Genomic DNA, 21937 nt, shown 5'->3' with positions numbered 1-21937 from the left:
TGCAACAGAATCATAATATGGAGAAATTTCATAAATCACCCTGGGGTGACCTGCCAGGGGGATTCTCTAAAGGTGAGGACCTGCATCCTAAAACTGACTTCCCTCTCAGCTGGCTCCCTATGGAGGTAAGTCATGCTGTGAGGCACACAGTGAATGGAGACGGTAGGCTGAGAGGGCCTAGAGCTGGAACATGAAGGAGATGTCACACCTACCCAGGGAGACTGAACCAGTGCAGGACTGGTGAAGGATGCCATCTCTGCCACACTGTTTAAAACTGCGGGAAGGACCAAAGCCCAGGAGCCTGGGAAGTTCCTGCCTTGCTAGTGAGCCTAAAGTGAAGGCTTTTGATTCTGGGGCTACCTGAGGGGCCCAGCCGGCCCCAACAGGGTGGGATTCTTTTGCAGGTAAGGAGGAACTGCCCCTGCCCACTTCCTGCATGTGGCCCCGAGGGAAGCCCCTTGATTCTGCCGAGGTTTGTCTCCCTGGAGGGGAATGTCACAGTTGGGCCAAACTACCCCTCCCAGGGCCACTACTAGCCTGCCCATACAACACCTTTATGGATTAGGGGAAAAAAGCATCACCTCCTCAGATGTCTTCGTGAAAACAAGAAAATACTGCTCCCCTCCTTCAGGCAGATGTAACTCCACGCCATGGTACACAGCTCAGCAAGTGGGTTTTAGCTCTTATCTTTTCAACTAGGTACCCCTGTACAGTAGACAACCTACACAATGGCACACAAGAGCCCAATCCTTCCCTCTTCATAATGGGGGTGTCTGAAGATCCTAGAAGCCTCTCCCACTTCACCTCAGCATGCTAGGCCCCGCTAATCAGGCTTGTTCACCACTAGGCCACTGGAGAATCATCATCTTCCTTTGTTATCATGATTGCTGAACTGCTGCTACCCAAGAGGCCACATAGACGGAGTTGCCCAGGTGCCAATATGAGCAGCCAAAGCAGATCAGAGATTATTTAAGGAGACCCCATAACTTGAAGGAAGAAGACCAAGTTAAATAACTAGAAGAGAGGACTCATATTGAGATAGATTTAGAAGAAGAAAAAGTGAGTCTTTAAAATAAGAATTTTAAGGAGATTCACATAGAAATTAGAAAGAATCAGGGGCTCCTGGGTAGCTCAGTCAGTTAAGCATGCGACTTCAGCTCAGGTCACGATCTCACAGCTCATGAGTTCGAGCCCTGCGTCGGACTCTGTGCTGACAGCTCAGAGCCTGGAGCCTGCTTCCAATTCTGTGTCTCCCTCTCTCTCTCTGCCCCTCTCCTACTTCCACTCTGTCTTTTTCTCTCAAAAATAAATAAACGTTAAAAAAAATTTTTTTATTAAAAAAATAGAAAAAAGAATCAGAATGAAGACACATGGTTTTGGGAAGTTAAAAAGACAATTTCTAAAGCTAAACTTTTTTTTAATGTTTATTTATTTTTGAGAGACCACAAGCAGGGAAGGGGTAGAGAGAGGGAGACAGAGGATCTAAAGTGGCTCTTTGCTGACAGTAGCAAACCTGATGCAGGGCTTGAACTCATGAACTGCGTGATCATGACCTGAGCCAAAGTCAAACACTCAACCAACTGAGCCACCCAGGTGCTCCTAAATTTAAACAATTTAATTGTGGAAGTGAAAAATAGAATGAGGACCACTGAAAATTGATTTAGTGACCCGAAATGTGCAAAAGGAGAACAATCCTACAGTACCAAACCAAAACCACAAAGAAATGGAAATTAGAGTGAAAAAGTTTAAAAACATGGATGAAGCATCTAGGAGATACACACTTAGTAGGATAACCAAATGGAGCAAAAATAATAAGGGAGTGAAGCGATAACCAAAGGAGCAATAGACGAAAATTTTATGAGCTTCGAGAAACTTTGAATTTTCAGATCAAAAAACTTCACTGAATGCTACACAGCAGTCACCGAAAAACACATACCTAGGACTTTCTGTTCTGGACAAGACAGGGGACACATTTCTCTCTATTCCTCCTGCTAAATGCAGCTGAAATCTCTAGACATAATATGTAAAACAAACATAAGAAAATTCTGATTGATGGGAGAGAAGGCAGACCAGCTCAGGCACCTCAGGACACAAAGAACGACGTGGCAACAAACTCCTTGGGTTTTCTTTTTGCGCCCTATGTATCCCGACCGGGCACCAGAGGAGCCCAGGAGTAGGAAACGCCAATAGGCACAAACAAAAGAAAAAAAATAGCCGCAAGAAAACTCTGATTTCTGCAGCCAAAGGAATGGGAAAGGGCAGCCTAACAAGACAGAAGCCTTTGTGACAACATGTACCCCATTCCAGCCAAACTCCAGAGAAAAAAATGACACACAACATTCCTACTCCCACTCTCCCACCCCTGGTCAGTGGAAGCTAGCAGAGAACCGGGATGTCCACCCCTGCCCTGAGGTCACAAGACACATCTCCCACTCTGCACCGGGGGGTGTCAGCAGGTCTCAGTGGGCGACTTGGGCTTCCATCCTCACTCCAGGGGTCATGAGGCACGGTTACCTTTCCCTACTAGTACAGTGTCTGTTGAGGCCTGCTAAAACAGAATTCAAATGAGATCCAGAATCTCATAACATAATACCCCAAATGTCCAGGATACAATTTTATTTATTTATTATTTATTTATTTTTAAATATTTATTTATTTTTGGGAGAGAGCAAGAGGGGCAGGGGCAGAGAGAGGGGCAGGGAGGATCTAAAGCAGGTTCTGTGTGGACAGCAGTGAGTCTGATGTGGGGCTTGAACTCGAGGACTACGAGATCATGACCTGAAGTTGGATGCTCAATGGACTGAGCCACCCAAGCACCCCTGAGATACAATTTTAAAAATCAGTTATAAGTGTCTGACTCTTGACTTCAGCTCAGGTCATGATCTTATAGTTCAGGGTGGCAGCAGGGAAGTACTTGAGCCCCGCATTGGGCTCTGACTGATAGTGCAGAGCCTGCTTGGGATTCTCTCTCTCCCTCCCTCTCTGCTCCTTCTCTACCATGCACTCTCTTTCTCACTCTTTCTATCAAAATAAATAAACGTTAAAAAAAAAAAGCTTTATTAAAAAATCAGTTATCCTACCAAGAACAAGAAAAATCTCATCTTGGGGTGAGAGAAAGACAATCAGCAGACGCCAAAATGGATAAACTATAGATGTTAAAATGATCTGACAATGTTTTTAAAGTGGCTTTCCTAAAAATCCTTCAATAAGCAATCATGAGTTCTCAAATGAAAACATAGGATGGCACAAAAACAGACACTCAGATCAATGGAACCCAGAATCAAGAGAACCCAGAAACGGACCCACAAACACATGGTCAACTAATCTTTGACAAAGCAGGAAAGAATATCCAATGGAAGAAAGACAGTCTCTTCAGCAAGTGGTGCTGGGAAAACTGGACAGCGACATGCAGAAGAATGAACCTGAACCACATTCTTACACCATACACAAAAATAAACTCAAAATGGATGAAAGACTTCAATGTAAGACAGGAAGCCATCAAAATCCTTGAGGAGAAAGCAGGCAAAAACCTCCTTGATCTTGGCCACAGCAACTTCTTACTCAACACGTCTCCGGAGGCAAGGGAAACAAAAGCAAAAGCGAATTATTGGGACCTCATCAAAATAAAAAGCTTCTGCACAGCAAAGAAAACAATCAGCAAAACTAAAAGGCAACTGACAGAATGGGAGAAGATATTTGCAAACGACATATCAGAGAAAGGGTCAGTATCCAACATCTATAAAGAACTTCTCAAATTCAACACCCCAAAGCCAAATAATCCAGTGAAGAAATGGGCAAAAGACATGAATAGACACTTCTCCAAAGAAGACATCCAGATGGCCAACCGACACATGAAAAAATGCTCAACATCACTCACCACCAGGGAAATACAAATCAAAGCCACAATGAGATACCACCTCACACCTTTCAGAATGGCTAACATTAACAACTCAGGCAACAACAGATGTTGGCGAAGATGCGGAGAAAGAGGATCTCTTCTGCACTGCTGGTGGGAATGCAAATTGGTGCAGCCACTCTGGAAAACAGTATGGCGGTTCCTCAAAAGATTAAAAATAGAACTACCCTATGACCCAGCAATTACACTACTAGGTATCTATCCAAGGGATACAGATATGCTGTTTCGAAGGGGCACATGCACCCCAATGTTTATAGCAGCACCATCGACAATAGCCAAAGTATGGAAAGAGCCCAAATGTCTATCGATGGATGAATGGATAAAGAGGATATACAATGGAGTATTAACTCGGCAATCAAAAAGAATGAAATCTTGCCATTTGCAACGACATGGGTGGAATTGGAGCATATTATGCTAAGTGAAATTAGTCAGAGGAAGACAAATATCATATGATTTCACTCATATGAGGACTTTAAGACGCAGAACAGATGAACACAGAGAAGGGAAGCAAAAATAAAAACAGGGAGGGAAACAAAACATAAGAGACTCTTAAATATGGAGAACAAACAGAGAGTTGCTGGTGGGGTTGTGGGAGGGGGGATGGGCTAAATGGGTAAGGGATATTAAGGAATCTACGCCTGAAATCATTGTTGCACTATATACTAATTTGGATGTAATTAAAAAAATAAAATTAAAATAAAAACAAAACAGAAATTTAAAAAAATGCTGATTAGAAACTGATTAGAAATCTTCAATAATAATTGATGTCTACTGAACATATAATGTAATAGGAACTTTTATTACGTCATTTAATCTCAAGAAAATTCTATGAGTTAGGTCTTATTTTTGTCATTCCTTTTTTCAGGAGAGGAAAATTAATTGCTACATGACTTCAAAATTAAAACGTATATGGTATTTTAATATTATGAATATTAAGCTATGATTACAATAGAAAAAAGAAAACATAGGAAATATCAACAAATAAATAGACGTTATAAAAAATAACCATATGGATATTATATAACTGGAAAATACAACAAAAGAAGTTAAAAAAGAACTCCCTGGGGGCGCCTGGGTGGCGCAGTTGGTTAAGCGTCTGACTTCAGACAGGTCACGATCTCGCGGTCCGTGAGTTCGAGCCCCGCGTCAGGCTCTGGGCTGATGGCTCAGAGCCTGGAGCTTGTTTCCGATTCTGTGTCTCCCTCTCTCTCTGTCCCTCCCTCGTTCATGCTCTGTCTCTCTCTGTCCCAAAAATAAATAAATGTTGAAAAAAAAAATTTTTTTTTTTTAAAAAAAGAACTCCCTGGATAAATTCAGTAGTAGAGTGGAGGTAACAAAGGATAAAATCAGTGAATTTAAGGCCAAATTAATAGTGTGTACCCATTCTGAACAACAGAGAGAAAAACGATTGGGGGCGGGGGGAGGAGGAAGTTATCCCTCATCTTATCGGAGTTCCAGAAAGACAGGGGAGAGAGAGAAAGTGGGACTGAAAAAGCAGTTGAAGAATAATTGCTGAAAATTCCCCAAATTTGGCAAAAGACAAAAGTCTAGATTGAAGAAGCTGTACAGATTCCAGAAGGGATAAACTCAAATAAACAAACACCAAGGCATCATATTTGTACTTCTGAAAACTACCAACAACAACAAAAAAATCTTGACATCAGAGAGAAATGACAAACGACTTACAGAGGAACACTGATTCCAATGACAGCCCAATTCTGATTTGAAATGGAGGCTGGGAAGAAGTGGTGCAACATTTCTCAAGTGCTGAAAGAAAATCACCTTCAACTTAGAATTCTATATTCAGCAAAAATATCCTTCGGACAGGAAGGTGGAAGACTAAGAGGAAGAAAAACTAAGGGAAATTGTGGTGACCAATAAACCTCCCCTAAAAGGATGAGTAGAGGTAACTCTTCAGATGCAAAGGAATGATAAAAGAAGGAAACTTGGAACATCAGCAATAAAGAAAGGATAACACAAAGAGTAAAAATATTGGTTAATATAAAATGCCATTTTCCTCCTGAGTTTTAAAATTTGTGTTTGGGGGGTGATTGGGTGGTTCATGGGTTCAGGCTCCACATCAGGCTCTGTGGTGACAGCTCAGAGCCTGGAGCTTGCTTCAGATCCTGTGTCTCCCTTTCTCTCTGCCCCTCCTCTGCTCATGCTCACTCACTCTCTCTCTCAAAAATAAATAAACATTAAAAATTTTTTTAATTTTTTAAATTTGTGTTTGGTATTGGAAATAAAAATTATAAATATTGTTGGATGATCTCAATGTATATAATATTTAAGACAATTATATTAAAAAGGAGGGAGGGTAAAGGGACAAAAATGCACATTTCACTTGAAGTGGTAAAATGTCAGCATCAGTAAACTGTGATAAGTTATGTATGCACAATTTAATATCTGACCAACAAATAAAAACTAGACAAAGAGATACACCCAAAAACATTACAGATAACTCAAATTGGAATTCTAAAAAATTGCTCAAGTAATCACAGGGAGGCAAGAAAGACAGGAATGAAAAATGAAGGACAAGCAGAAAATAATAAAATGTCAGATTTATAGTACTAATATTTAAGTTCTAATATTTCAATAATTAAGGTAGATGTAAGTAGTATAAATAGACCAATTAAAAGACAGAGATTGGCAGATGGATTTTTAAAAACATGCCCTGGTGAAAATCCTAAACTCCAAGAGTAAAGCATAACAATCCTAAGCTTTTAGGCAATGTGAATAGCTTGCTTATGAAGGAAAGAGGGTCTTCCAGAATTATTTTGTGGACTCCACAGACTGCCCTTGTTAAAATGTATTGAGACCTAATATTTGTTAGTCACAGTTCTAAGCAGTTTATGTGATCTCATTTTTATAATTCTATGAAACCCCATTTTATAGAGGAGGAAATCAAGGCTAACTTTCCCAAGGTCACTTGATTAGTAAGAATCTAAGAAGATTCAAACCCAGGGAAAGAAATGAAAGAAACTAAAGAATGAGTACAAGTTAGCTACCTAAATAAGAGAGAGAGAGAGTTTCCAGACAGGGAACAGCACTTTGGGAGGTTCTGAGGATGGAAAGGAAAACCCATTACATGCTGCGTGTTTTAAATACGCTATTAACTACCACAAAACCCCAACAAGCAGGTATTAGGGTGTCCCTTTTGCAGATGAAGAGACTAAGCAAAGTTAAGTAACTTGCTCAAAATAATCCAGTAGTAGGTGATAGAGCCAGAATTTAAAACTGGGTCAGCCGCAATCTGCTATTGGGTCAACAGGCCAGAAAGCCTCTTGGAACATATTTCCACGATGGTTGTCATTATCATTCCATAGTTTCCCTGTAGTGACCCAGCAATTAAAACTTTAAAGAGAAAAGGATCTACCTACCTTCCTGGGTTATTTTACTCAATCAAGTCCACTAGGTCTGAGTGTCATCTATAAAATAAAGAATTGAGCATCATCAGTGTTTTCTTTTTTTTCAATTAATTTTATTTTTAAGTAAACTCTATGCCCAACAAGTGGTTTGAACTCATGACCCTGAGATCAAGAGTCACATGACTGAGCCAGCCAAGTGCCTATGGCATCTTGCCTTAGTAAATATCTTAAGCTGAAGGAATTTAAAAAAATTATTTTTAATGTTTATTTATTTCTGTGAGAGAGACATAGTGTAAGAGGGGGAGGGGAAGAAAGAGGAAAACACAGAATCCAGAGCAGGCTCCAGGCTCTGAACTGTCAGCATAGAACCCGACGACATGGGGTTTGAGCCCACAAACCATGAGATCATGACCTGAGCCGAAGTTGGATGCCCAACTGACTGAGCCACCCAGGTACTCTGAAGGAATTTTTTAAAGATTTTATTTTTAGGTAATCTCTACATCCAACATGGGACTCAGAACTACAACCCTAAGATCAACAGTCACACTCTGTACCAGCTGAGCCAGCCAGGCACCCCTAGTGTATTTCTAACTTTGGTGAATGAAGGGCAGACCAGTGGAATCCTTTATTCAGTTCAGATCCTATTAAATGGAAGCCCAATGTAGAAGACAGGTACAAGCAGAGCAAACGTGACTGAAGGGAGCTGGAAGAGGGAGGGCTAGTGCTAGACCCTCTTCGGTTAAAGCACTCTGTTACAACCCTGAGTTCTGGAACCAGTACATGGAGAGGCCCTGCGCACAGGGGAGCATGTTGGAGGCACTCTCTCCCATCTTAGTGTAGGATAGGGAGAGAGGTGGATGACCTTGATTTTGTTAAAAACAAGGATTTATTCATATTTTGTTACGATGGACTACGTACCGAGACATTGTGTCTTAGTCTTTTCTTTGAATCAGGGATGTTCTGGGAAGGATCTGGGCCATAGAGTCAGACGTCACTTGAATACCAGCTCTTGCCCTTGCTAGCTTTTGTGACCTTGGACAACTATGTAACCTTTCAGTTTTCACATCATAATAAACAGATAATACTGACTTTGGGGAGTGTTGTGAGGATTAAATTAAATAATAAGGATAAAGCACCCAGCAGAGAATCGGTGTACTGTAGACATTTAATAAAAAAGCAGCTATTATTATTTGAAACTCTGAGATCTTGACACTTAAAGTCTGCTTCTTCTTTCACAATTTGTGGAGCTTGGTTCTTTCTTTCTTCTCTTTTTTTCTTTTTTCCTTTTTTTTTTTAAAACTGTAAGTTAATTGATGTAAAAAGAGATGATACTTTTTGCAAATTCTGGAAAGTCAACCATACTTTAAATCTGTAAATGTAAGGTGTGGATTATGAAAAACCACAGTGACGTTGAAGAAATGATACACTTTTATAATCTAGACCCTGACTAATGACTGTTACACATGCTGATTAGCTTGAAACCAAACAGCCAGAGTGTTTACAGAATAATCCATTATTAAAACATACATATTTTCAAAAATAAAAGATGCTTTTCTGATTCTAGTATGGACAAGATAAGGATAACCTAATTTTACAGAACTTCTGTCTTAAAATATAAGTGATGCTTTGTGCACCATCATATAGTTGGGGGCATAGCCTAATCTTCCAGAGCCTGTGGTTTACCAGAGGCTAAAGTCATGGCAGATTTCCTATAATGGTGTATGAATCCCTGCCGCTTCCCATGAAGCTTAATGGGAGAACATTTGAGAGCATACGGTACTTTGTCAACTGATCCTAATGTGTCCATTAGTGTGGCTCCACAGGGAATTTCAATCTATGCCTAAAGAATGGTCACTTGGGGAACAGAAATAGCTATTTACAGCCCCCACCTCCCAATAACTCTGTCCTCTGTCCAGCCTCCCCCTCTTTTTTCAGTCCTACCAGAAAGACATATAACTAGGTGTGTGCCATTAAGGGTATCTGCATTATCCACATTTGAGCCATAATCTCTTAAGGCACACCACCTTGATATCCTTCAAGACTTTATGCAGACAATACCTCATTTGACCCTCACAATACTCCTCTGAGCTAGGTTTTGTTATTCCATTTCACAGATGGGGGAAACAGAAGCACACAATGGTTAAAGTATTTGCTTGGAGGTCAGAGGTAAGTGGTAGAACTACGCTTAGTCCAGTGCAATCGCCCAACTCCATGCTGGATGTGTAGAGGCGTCTACTTGGACTGATTGGGTTCTGTGAATTTCTGTTCTTTGTTAGCCTGAATCAAGATGTGGCCCAAATTAAATATACCCACATTTATTCATTCATTAAAATAACATTCATAGGGGAGGGGAAGGGGGGAAAAAAGTTACAGAGAGGGAGGGAGGCAAACCATAAGAGACTCTTAAATACTGAGAACAAACTGAGAGTTGATGGGAGGTGGGGGAGAGGGGAAAGTGGGTGATGGGCATTGAAGAGGGCACCTGTTGGGATGAGCACTGGGTGTTGTATGGAAACCAATTTGACAATAAACTATATTTAAAAAATAAAATAAAATAAAAACAATTAAAGTATAAGAATAAAAAAATAAAATAAAATAAAATAAAATAAAATAAAATAAAATAAAATAAAATAACATTGACTGGGAGCCATAGGGTAAAGTACTATGCTATGAAGGGAGTAGTGTCCTAGAAAATTCAAGAGCTTTGGAATAATTCAGCACACAGATATATGGACATCCTGGCCCTACTAAGTTCTCATTAAGTGCTAGTTATTGTTAGTAAGAGGTGCTATGGAGATGAATCACACATGGTCCTGACCCTGAAATGGCTCTAAAGTTTAAATAAATTATATGATGATCTTAAAAAATAAAAGAGCTGACTCCCTTTCTTACATCTTATATTTTACTTTTCATTTTAAAATAAAATCCAGGGGTGCCTGGGTGGCTCAGTTGGTTAAGTGCCCAATTTCGGCTCAGGTCTTGATTTCACGGTTGTGAGTTCAAGCCCCACACATGGTTCCATGCCAGGTGTGGAGCCAGCTTAAAAAATAAAAGCTTTTTTTAATTTAAAAAATAAAAATAAGAAAAATAAAATCCAAATGGATGAAAGATTTCTGTGGTGAAACCATGAAAGTACTAGAAGAAAATACAGTTTAATTTAATCTTGGAGAAAGAAAGGTCATAAACATTCAATAGAAGATAAAAATCAGCAATTAATGGGGAGCCCTGGTGACTCAGTTGGTTGGATGTCCAACTTCAGCTCAGGTCATGATCTTACAGCTCATGGGTTCGAGCTCCAGGTCGGGCTCTGTGCTGACAGCATGAAGCCTACTTGGGATTCTCTCTCTCTCTGCCTCTCTTTCTCTGAAAATAAATAATTGATTTTAAAAATGTTTTTAAATAAAAATAAAAATCAGTAATTAAAAGATCAACAACCCAGTAGAAAAATTGGCAAAAGATAGGAACAGCTAATTGATGGTAAAGCAATTATAAATGGTTCATCCATAGAAGTGCCCAACCTCACTCATTAAAGATATTGAAATAAAGGCAGCATTGAGATATCATGTAATGACAAAGACCAAAAGTTTCATAATACATGTGTTGTTGGAGATGTTGGAAAACAAACCCATGTTTTGTTGGTGGGGGTGTCTATTTGTACATTTTCTATGAAGGGCAGTTTGGCAGTATCTATGAAAAAGTTTTAAATGTGTACCAGTAGCAAAACATTTCAAATAACCAAAATGCCCAACATTAAAGTAGAAATAAATTATGGCACATGCATTTAATGAAATGCCATATAACTCTTTTTTTTTGAAGTTAGGCCCTGGTTTTTTTTCTCCATATAACTCTTTAAGAAAAGAAAAAGAAAGCTCTTTGGCTACTGCTTATTGAGAACAATTTTCATAATATATTGTTAATTTTTTTTAAAGCAAGGCACAAAATCATGAGTACCATTAGCTACCATTTGTATTTTTAAAAAGAGAAACAAATTGTTATTTAAGAATATACATAAGACTCATAACACTAGCTGACTAGGGGGAAAGAACTAGAAGGCTGAAGGACTGGCTCTCACCTACACACTTTGTAGCTTCTGAATTTTGAACTTCACATTGGTATTAAATGGTTTTAAATTTTAATATTGATAAGATCTTTTAACCTAGCAATTTCAATTCTAGGTATTAACTCTACAAATGTATTTACACATGTATTCCATATATACAAAGGCACTCACTGCAGTGTTTTATATAATGACTAGAGGCTGCAAACATCCTAAATGCTCATTAAGAGGAGAGCTTAATAAATTATAATTCAGTTATTCAAAGAGTTGAATGCTTTCATTAAAAAAAAAGAAAGGGGCACCTGAGTGGCTTGGTCTGTTAATTACCCAACTTCAGCTTAGGCCACAATCTCATGGTTCCTGAGTTCAGGCCCTGCATTGGCTCCATGCTAACAGTGTGGAGCCTGCTTGGGATTCTCTCTCTCTCCCTCATTCTCTGCCTCTCCCCCACTTGCTCTCTCTCTCTCTCTCTCTCTCTCAAAATAAATAAACTTTAAAATGAAGAAGAAAGACTGAGGGAGAATAACTATAAATAGTTTTCAGGGCAGGGTGCCTGGGTGGCTCAGTGGGTTAAGCGTCGGACTTGGGCTCAGGTCATGGTCTCACGGTTTGTGAGTTCAAGCCCTGAGCCCCACATCGGGCTCTGTGCTGACAGCTCAGAGCCTGGAGCTTGCTTCAGATCCTGTGTCTCCCTTTCTCTCTGCCCCTCCTATGTTCGTGCTCTGTCTCTCTCTCTCAAAAATAAACATTACAATTTTTTTTTAATAAAAATTTTTAAATAGTTTTGAATTAAAAAAAGATATATGTAGAATGGAATGTATTACATGCTAATAGTATGCTTGTATATAGACTATACAAGACCATAGACTATTTCTGGAAGAATATACTGTTAATACTGGTTGCCCAGTGGTGGCGGGGGGCCAGGGGTAGTTTGGCAGGGGGAGGGCAGCTTGGGACTGACATGTGACCGACAGACAGACATGGGAAAACAACTTGCTTTTCACTGTCTATCTCTTTGTGGCTTTTGAATGTTTTACCATGTGCAAATATTATGCACTCAACAAAAAAATTTTAAGCGCATTATGTTCAAATATAGGGGCCCATATGTATTAAGTTGAAAGTTGTCTCCCTGTGGGTTCTGCCTGTTGATTCAGCTTCTATCATTAGAGTCACATGTAAAGTAGGTTTAACCCCTCTCAATCTAGAGGCTCTTGAGATGTTTGAATACTCAAAGTGATCACTTCTCTGGCCAAGCTCGCTCAGAGTCCCAAATTGCTTGTTCTAGGAAAGGCCCTTCCCCATCCTGGTCCCTCTCTTTGAACCCTCCTGATCCCCAGGATTTCTTGGAAAGAGCACTATCCAAGGCTGACCACAGCTCTTCATGAATGTATTGGGCTGCTGTCACCTCTCCATTGCTGTTATGACCTTCTCCCTACTGGGGTTTCTGCCTTGGATGGGGAGAGTCAAGCCAGTGGGAAATGGCAGGAACACATCATCCCCTGAGGTGCCCTGCCTCCAGCCTACTGAGGCAAGGCTAGCCCAGTGCTTTTCCTTTCTCCTGGGAGGGGGCAGTGCTCATCCTATACCTTGTAACCTCTTACTTGCAGCAGAGTCTGGATTCAGGGTGGCTGAAGGAAGGGACAGTTTAAAACACGGTGTTCATGAGACACTCATGAAACATTTAAGAATCAAAAATGCCAAGGTGGTTCAGTGGTGAGGGGTTGTGTTCAGGAAAGCATCCCCAAGTCGTGTTGGGGGAGAGCAAGATGAATCCACAACTGGCTAAAGATGTGCTCACACATACTGTGCTCTCCTTGTCCACTGTGGCTCTGCATCAAAATAAGGAAGTCTCTGGGCTGCTCTGGGAAGGGCAAGGTGGACCTCAATGGCCTCTGCAAGCACTTCTACCCTAGAAACCATCATGAATTTACCTCAGCCCTTGGCCTTTCTTTTCCTTTCAAATACAATGCTCGTTTTTTCTGATTATAAAAAAAAAAATACACATCTATCGTATACAATTTAGAAAATACAAAAAATTTAGAAAAGAACAACCATAATCTTACCACATACACCATCTATTTCTATTTCTATTTATTTTGTTTCTTACAAAATTGACCACCTGGCATCCAATTTTGCATTCTAGTCTTTGGACTGAACATTACAGCCTAACATTTTTCATGTTAACTGTTTTCAAAACCGTAATCAGCAATGCTTTAAAGCAGTCTTAAGTTTAGAGATATACTGCAATCATTTATATAATCATCTGCCTATTTTGAGATATTTTGTTTCCAATTTTCCCCTAAAGAATGCTATGATTAATACCTTTATACATAAATCGACATCTGCCTCCTTGATTAGGTTTTAGAGTAAATTTCTGAAAGTAGAATTCTTGAGTCAAAGGGCTCTTCATACATACTGTTCAATTGCATTCCAGAAGGGATGCACCAATTCACTGTGCATATACAGATGCCCCTCTTGCCTCTCATTTGCCAAACTGAGAGTCATTAAAAAACCTTTTTTTTTTTTTTTTACTAATTTTATAGGTAACAAAATGCTATCTCATTACTTTAAAAATGTATTTGCATTTATTTGATTACAAGTGAAGCTAAAATGTGTTTTCATATGTTTATCATACTTCAGGGGAGATACATATAAAGTGCCTGTCCAATAGTATTGCCGTATTTAGCCAGTCAGGCAACATTTTCATTATTAATATTGAGTTTTTATCTAAGCACCTTTACACTTGCTTCTCCCATAGAGCAGCACCGAAAAACAAACAAAAGGTATCTAAACAACTGCATGTATATTAAAAAATAACAGATTGCAACTGCCCTCCATTATCTTCCATGAGGCTAATTGAACCTAAATGGATCCTGATATAAATTTCAGCATTACAGAAAATGAATCCTCATGTTTAGTGGTAAGTGCCCTCTGTAGTAATCAGAATAATTGTATTACACAGTTCTGAAAAGACAAGAAAGGATTCTTTCTATTTCATTGTGGAGGGCTGGGGGAGACAAGGTAAGAAGGCTAAGAGGCAAGGGGTATATGCTTGGCCCCTGGCTAGGACCTAGAATGCCTGGATCCTCTCCCTGGCTCAATCTGTGACTCTAGTCTCACTTGTCATGGAACTTGAAACAGGTCTTGGTTATTTTGAGGAGCTCCTCCTTAACTTACAGATAAGGAAACAGAGGTTCTGGGGGGCAGAAGTCTCTAATCAAGGTTATGGGTTTCTTTTCCATGGAAACGACTGTTTTGAAAAGGGAGAAGAATGGGCTATTGGTCTATATAACTGGTTAGAGCAGATGGTGGATGTAACTATGCATCATTTGTTCATCCATAGAGGGGTCCAGGTATTCCCTCAGGTTTCTCCCAAGCTCTGCTACTATGTGAGTCACAGTTGGGAGGGTTCTCTTTGTACCCTGGATGTGGACTGAGTCCCAGTCTGGACAAGATATTTCACAGACTATAGTCTCTGGAGGAACTAGTCTATGGATGGCTGGGCATAGTTACTCACCATTAGCAGAAAGACAGATGAAAGTCTCTGCTTGTCTCATGCCGTGCCATCTTCACAGCGTACAGTAAGCATTTTTAGTTTGTTCACAAACTGCCCTGCAACTTTAAAATCTGGATCCAGATCAGCAAAGGCAGTCTGTCCAGCTAAACCCACAAAAGTAGGGGGCCTCTGCTTCCATGGGCCTTCAGCTTCTGCAGGGGCTGCAGCAACACTGGCACCCTCAGTTCACGAGGATGTGCTCTCAGGAGGTACGCAAGGTGGCCATTCATGAGGACATGCTCCTAGGTGGTGTGTAACATGACAGCTTTACATCAACACCACAGATACCATCTCACTCTGCAGCAAACAACTGCAGATGCCCTCTGTTCCAGAAAGGTGCTGTGGATATTTACAAGTACCCCATGGCGATGTGGAGCTCTTAGAGGGGGAGAAATCAGAAGTACGAGGGAAGATGATGGCTGTTTTCAATTCTCTGGAGGCTCATGTGGTACCAGACAAATTAGGCTTGTTCTGTGGCAAGAGCCACAACCAATGGGACTGGAGGTGGCTGGGAAGGAGAGCTGGAGTCAATAGAAGGAAGACTTTAGGAGTTAAGTCAGACTTCCGTGTCAGTCTAGGGTTCCTCCCCTCCTACACTAGCAAGAGAGGTAGTGCCTGACCTTACAACTAATCAGAGCAAAACTAGGCCCTATCAAATGTAGTGTTGGTGGACGACTCAAGTATTATCCATAGAGGGGAGCAACTTGATCGGGATCCAGCTCTACTCAAACCCGACTTGCCAAGAATCTTTAACTCCTCTATTTCCTTGCATCATAAGGAAAACTGATAATACGTGAGGTCCCTCTGGGCCGTAGAGTTCTCAGTCTATAATTTTGTGTACTTATATCTACACCAATCCATCCCTGTCAACAGATCACTATATTGCTGTAATTCAGCTGCATTTCTGAAACACTTGAATGACACTATTCTAACAATCTCTGTCCAGATTATTCAAAGAGTCTCTTGCCTTAAAAACTTTTGATGACAAAATACAGATCATTGGAGGACATGGGGAGAGAGGGTAGAGGACATTATATTTTCCTAAAACATAGTCTTTGGAGAGCTTTGTTCAATTATTCACTTTTCTATTAGATTTTGACATTGAATTTTCTTCACAACATAAAAATGTGCTTTAGAAAGGTCAGGAACGTAACACAGAATTTTCATTAAGGAGAAAAGTTTGCTGATTTGTCTTTAAATTACTAAGAAAGTAGAGGTATAAAAGTATTTCTGACCATGCTTAGAATTCTTAAGCTGCTGTATCTGTTTTCCAGTCAAATTGCCCACTTTTTCCGATGAGGTCCAAAGAAAGTAAGGCAGCAACTGCACACTGCCTACCCAGTATCCATCCTGCACTTCCTCCTTAGTAACAGTAACTCCCTCCTTAGTAACACCTGGGTATGGTGCCCAAACAAAACTTTACATTTCCTAGCCTGCACTTCAGCTAAAGATGTCCATTAGGATTTAATGAGTCATGGAAAGGGATTCCCAGGAAAGCTGTTTAATGGAGTGCCCCCTTTTGTCCTTTCCTAATTCTTCCTTCCAGTTGCCTGGGATGTGAAGATGATAGCTGTAGCTATAGCTGAGGAAGCCATTGGGACCATGAGGTGACCTTGAAGATAGAAACCTATGCTAGAGACTGTGGAACAAAAGGATAAAAGGAGCCTAGATATATGTTGTAATCTCTAGGGTAGCCACTAAGACAATAATAAAAAATGTATAATGAAGAAGCTGAGAAAGGAGGAAAAAAAGAATAATAAAAAATCGTTGATTAATCCAAAATAAGGCAAGGAAAACTAGAGAAAAGAATATAAAACAGGTGAGGCAAATGGAAAACAAATACTAAGATGGTGGCTATCAACTCAAACAAATCACAAACCTAAATAAATAGCTGCTGGCACCCCAGTTGTCATAACCACACCCTGGCCAAAGTGGGGACAATCTGGGCCTCAATAAGATATAAGAGCACTGGATTAAAATTCGCCTGATATGTGCAAATCCATGAATTCATAATGATATAAAAATCCTACTTGATCATCTTAGGACAATGCCAGGGAACCAACTCATTATCTTGAAAACTGTTAAATAAAGGGATAGAACAGAGAATTTATCCCGCCTTTCCTATATAAACTGTACCTGGTCGTGTGCTGGTAAATGTTTAACAACTGGCTCTCTGGGGGGGGGGGAGGGGGGGGAGATGCCCTGATTTACATCATTTGCAAATTTCCATGGTGTAAATTCTCTTATTGTGGCCAATTTCAAGCTACCAATGGGAAGAGGTGGGCACAATTAGCTCTCACAAGCTGGTAAATGTGACTCCGGCACACTGCTGACGATATCTCTGAGTAATAAAACAGTCGGTGAAGGGAAACACCTCTTAATCAAAAGCATTCCAACTTATAAGTAAAAGTAAAAGGGAAATGATAGAACTAGAACATCACCATTTTGCAACTTGCAGTGAATTAATGGATCTTGGCATTGAGCACCTCCGCTGCTAACATCACACTAGGAAACGCAACCAAACATCGTGTGCCTCCTGATGAAAGAATGCCACACCACTTAGGGTCCTGCCAATGGGATCCGGCCCAACTCTGTAGAGTCTCTGGATCCAGCTGCCAATTTTGCAGGAAATACAAAGAACAGAGGACTATGTCAAACTGCACCAGAAGTGTGCAATAAGAAATCCAAACCGTGGGAAACTCCACAGGTCAAATGGTCCAAGTTCTTCAACAGATAAATTTTAAGAAAAAGAAAGGAATGGAAGAGAGGCTGGTAGATTAAAAGAGATTTAAATAACATAATCAACTTTAATAGGCAAGATCTTTTATGGGCAGGATTAAAATACAGTGTCTCGGGATGCAGAGATAGGTGATAAAAGTATAAACATTCCAGGAAATGATCATTCTAAAGTCAGGAAAGTAATCACTTTTACTGGAATGGAGGTGAGGCCACAGCAGGCATATGAAGGGCCCTGTGTTGGCTGCAGAGTTCTACTTCCCGATCTAGGCTACAAGAACTTGTTATATATAACCCTCATGAGAACTCATGAAACTACATATTTCTTTGCAGTGTTCTGTATCTATGTATGATTTTACAATAAAAGAGGTTAAAACAGAAGTCAGATGAAAGTAGCGCATACTAATGATTTCATTTAACAAAGTTCAAAACCAGACAAAACTAATCTGTGTGCATTAGAGGCCAAGAGAGTAGCTACCCTTGGGTAGGGCTAAGGTCTGGAAGGAGGCACAAGAAGGCTTCCAGGTAATGTTCTGTTTTTATCTGGCTGCTGGTCACATGGGTGAGCTAACTTTGTGAAAATACATGAGAGAAAATTAATCCATGTTGTGCTAATGCCACTGTTATTTTAGATTTCCTGTTACTTAGTCCAAAGTCCCATGATGCGTTAATTGCAGGGTGTCCCCTCTCCACTACTATCACTGCAATGCCTCCTGCCCTGCGGGTCCTTAATGACTTAGCACAGCACCAGTTGCTGGGGTTTGGGTCAGTCTCCTCTCCAGGAAGCAGGGAGTCTTGAGCACTGAGCCTCCCACTTCCTCTGAGAGTCAGTCAGTCATTCCACCAGACTTAATGAGCCCTGACTTGTAGAATTATAGAGACGCGTCACCCAGTCACCATCGCCATAGGGTCAGGAGTTAGTATAAAGAAATGTGAAATTATTATTTTGTTAATTTTTTAATGTTTATTTATTTGTTTTAAGAGAGAGAGAGAGCATGAGCAGGGGACGGGCAGAGAGACAGAGTCCCAAGCAGGCTCTGAGCTGTCAGCGCAAAGCCTGATACAGGGCACGAACTCACAAACCATGAGATCATGACCTGAGCGGAAACCAAGAGTCCAACGCTTAACCGACTGAGCCACCCAGGTGCCCCATGAAATTATTATTTTAAAATGTGCTGTTCAAAGACCCGGTATTAAAGCGCACATTAGAAATTCCTTAGAGTTTAGCACTAGGAAAATAATTTGTCTCTTTTGACAAATTGACTTGCTTCCCTTTATCACTTAATGAAAGCTATCTCACTCACCACACATTTCTTCTTGCCTGGGCTGCCAAGGAAATCAGAGTGACATTTATTGCTAAATGACGGCAACTTTTTCTGGCTGATAGTGACAAATCCCACAGCCTCACAGTCTATCCTGCCGATTTCCACATCTCTGTTTTCTACTCAATACCATCTCCTAAATTTCTTCAGCTCCTTAGCATGACAGACCAAACTTCCCAATCTGACTACAACCAAATCCCCCTCCCTCACCCCTCACCACTCACAGCACCCTCTTCGCGTGTCACAACTTTTTTCTCATCATTTCCCAAATGGACCGCGCACTTTAGGCTCGAAGCATTTTCCTTTAAAAAGGTATTAAAAACAACTTCGTTGAGGTATAATCTAAATGCCATAAAATGCGCTCACTGTAAGTGTATCCCAAGTACATTTGGGCATGCTCTTGTTGCCTTCCTTTTCCACTTAGTGATCTCCTATTCTTCTTCAAGACCCAGGTGCTGTCACCTCCTCTGTGAAGTCACGCCCAGCAAACTCACACTGACTAAATTTGTCCCTCCTATAGAAGTTTCCATTTGCCTCTGTTACAGCATTTAGCATATTACATTATTATTCCTTATTGGCTTCCACGTAGTGTTCACTACAAATGTGAGCTCCTTAATGACAGGTGTGCATCTAAGACATTTCCCACTGCTATGCTGTCTTCCAGAACATTAGTCATTGTCCAAAAGTAGTCAAGTTGCCTAGAGGAAGCTGCTTATGTCCAGTACTGAATAACCTAGGGGACACCACAACTGTGGGAGCTCTGCAAAGAACCAAATAAATCCCTTCTACTTGAGTTTGTCAGAATGCCTGAACCATGGTGCACACTGGCCATGAACTCTCATTCCAGATTCAAGAGTTATACAAGAGTTTTAGACTTCAGGGAAGACTATGAGTGAGAGCCTGACACAGAATGACTTCTAAGGAACATCAGCAATATCAACAATATACCACATTTCCTTGGACCTAAGGCGCCACCAATTGTAAGATACATCCCAGTCTCAGAGGTAAAAAGGTGAGCTTCTTAGAGTCTGTGAAGTATGGTGAATTACTTCCTGCATACCTTAAGGAAGAGCAAGGGGAAAGGCAGGACAGGACGGAGAACTTGAAATACCCTAACACTGAAAATGTTATATAGTGCACATCATGTCCCATCCCTGCCCTGAGAATTTCAAACTACTTTTTAAATTTTTTTAATGTTTGTTTATTTTTTTTGAGAGAGAGAGAGAGAGACAGAGACAGAGACAGAGCCTGAGCAGGGGAGGGGCAGAGAGAGAGAGACAGGGAGACACAGAATCCAAAGCAGGCTCCAGCCTCTGAGCTGTCTGTCAGCACAGAGCCCCATGTGGGGCTTGACCTCATGAACCATGAGATCATGACCTGAGGTGAAGCTGGCTGTTTAACCGACTGAGCCACTGAGGCACCCCTCAAACTACTTTTTAAAAGCACTAAGCTATAAACGAAAAATGAAGAGGCCTAACAACATTCTGATTTTTCCTATGAGGAATACTTTAATGCTTTTTGGAAAACATCAGGTATCATGTTTTTTCCAAACAAAAATACCATTGGTAGGTAGCCCTGCTTTGCTAGTGCCCGAGACGTGTACTTAGTGTGCCTGCGATGGGCCATCTGGCACTGGAGGGAGGGAAGGATGGGAACTGCGGCCGAGCCGACCCCATGCAGAGCAGGTCCACTGCACCCCACAACCAAACAGCTGTGAATTGGGGGACGAGAGCACTCACTTGCCTCCCTGTGCTCTACGTGCTTCAGATAGTTCATTTATAGAAACACAGTAGGACTAGTCTGGGGAGTGTCCAACTCGAATCACCTGGAGGGAGTTTCTGATGCAGTAGGAATTTGCATTTCTGGCAAGTTCCCACATGATGCCGATGTTGCTGCTTCAGGGACCACACATTTGGAACCACTGACCTAGTCTAAACTACTCATTTTACGAAGAAACTGGAGCACCGAGAAGGGAAGGAGCTTGCCAAAGATTACACCGTGAGATTATGGGGAAGCTGAACCAGGAGACCGAAGAAGTCCCTCCTCCTCGTGATACTACACCATGTGGCCTCCTCTCAGGTAGCTACAACAGTCACCAACCCAGAGAGGAGTGCTAAATGGTCTGATAAGCGCTTTGTACTGAAACATTTAAGTTTTATATTTAAATTTCAAAGATAGCTGCTAATAATCAAATGAGACTCCTTGGGTCATTAGGTTTATTGGTGCAACAAACCCACCCAATCTAAGCCATTATTTCTGTTTGTTCTTAAAACTGGATTTCTCCTTCTTCACCCTTCCTTTTGCTCCGTCCTTTTTCTGTCTACATTCTTCAGAGCAATTTGCAGTACAATTTCCCCAAAGAATAATATGTTTACAAATTCTTTTTTGTCTTGAGTCCAAGTGTCTCCTTCACATTTTCCAGTAAGACTCTCCATCCTGCTGCTGCCCCATCCATTATCGCAGAAGCAGAAGGAAGACAAGCATGACCGGAAGCATTGGTGCACAGAGTCCTACAATATAAAACACTACCCAAAGAACTTTCTGTGGGAACCCAAATTCACAGCAATCAGGTGAAATGACATGCAGAATCAAAGGCATGTTAGTCTAGCAATTATTTTCTTCATTTAACAAAAATGTTTTCTTAAAAAATTTTTTTTAAATATTTGTTTTTGAGAGAGAGGCAGAGAGAGAGAGAGAGAGAGAGAGAGAGAGAGAGAGAAGGGGAGGGGTGGAAAGAGAGGGAAAAAACAGAATCCAAAGGAGATTCCAGACTCTGAGCTGACAACACAGAGCCCGAGGCAGGGCTTGAATTCACAAACCCCGAGATCATGAGCTGAGCTGAAATTGGACACTTAACCGACTGAACCATCCAGGTGCCCCTAACAAAGACATTCTTAAGTGTCTACTATGTGCAAAGGAATATGTCTCATTAGTAATTGGGGTCTTCCAGTATTGGGTTTGCTTTTGTGTCTGAGCATCATC

The 21937-nt window shown here is 40.8% G+C and overlaps 1 protein-coding gene across 3 annotated transcripts in view; it reads right to left on the bottom strand.

Annotated features, from left to right (window-relative positions):
- Positions 1-21937, bottom strand: part of FRMPD1 (FERM and PDZ domain containing 1) — a 147055-nt gene that overhangs the window by 96926 nt on the left and 28192 nt on the right. Inside the window, exon 4 of one of the 3 annotated variants that reach the window (XM_023242457.2) lies at positions 7297-7344. The exons of the other annotated variants lie outside the window; for them this stretch is intronic. The gene's annotated coding sequence lies outside the window, so the exon portion shown is untranslated. The remainder of the gene's footprint in view (positions 1-7296; positions 7345-21937) is intronic. 3 annotated transcript variants of the gene reach the window in all.

Source organism: Felis catus, chromosome D4 (assembly GCF_018350175.1).
Source record: "Felis catus isolate Fca126 chromosome D4, F.catus_Fca126_mat1.0, whole genome shotgun sequence".
NCBI lineage: Eukaryota > Metazoa > Chordata > Mammalia > Carnivora > Felidae > Felis > Felis catus.
This window is presented reverse-complemented; position numbering and strand designations above follow the sequence as displayed.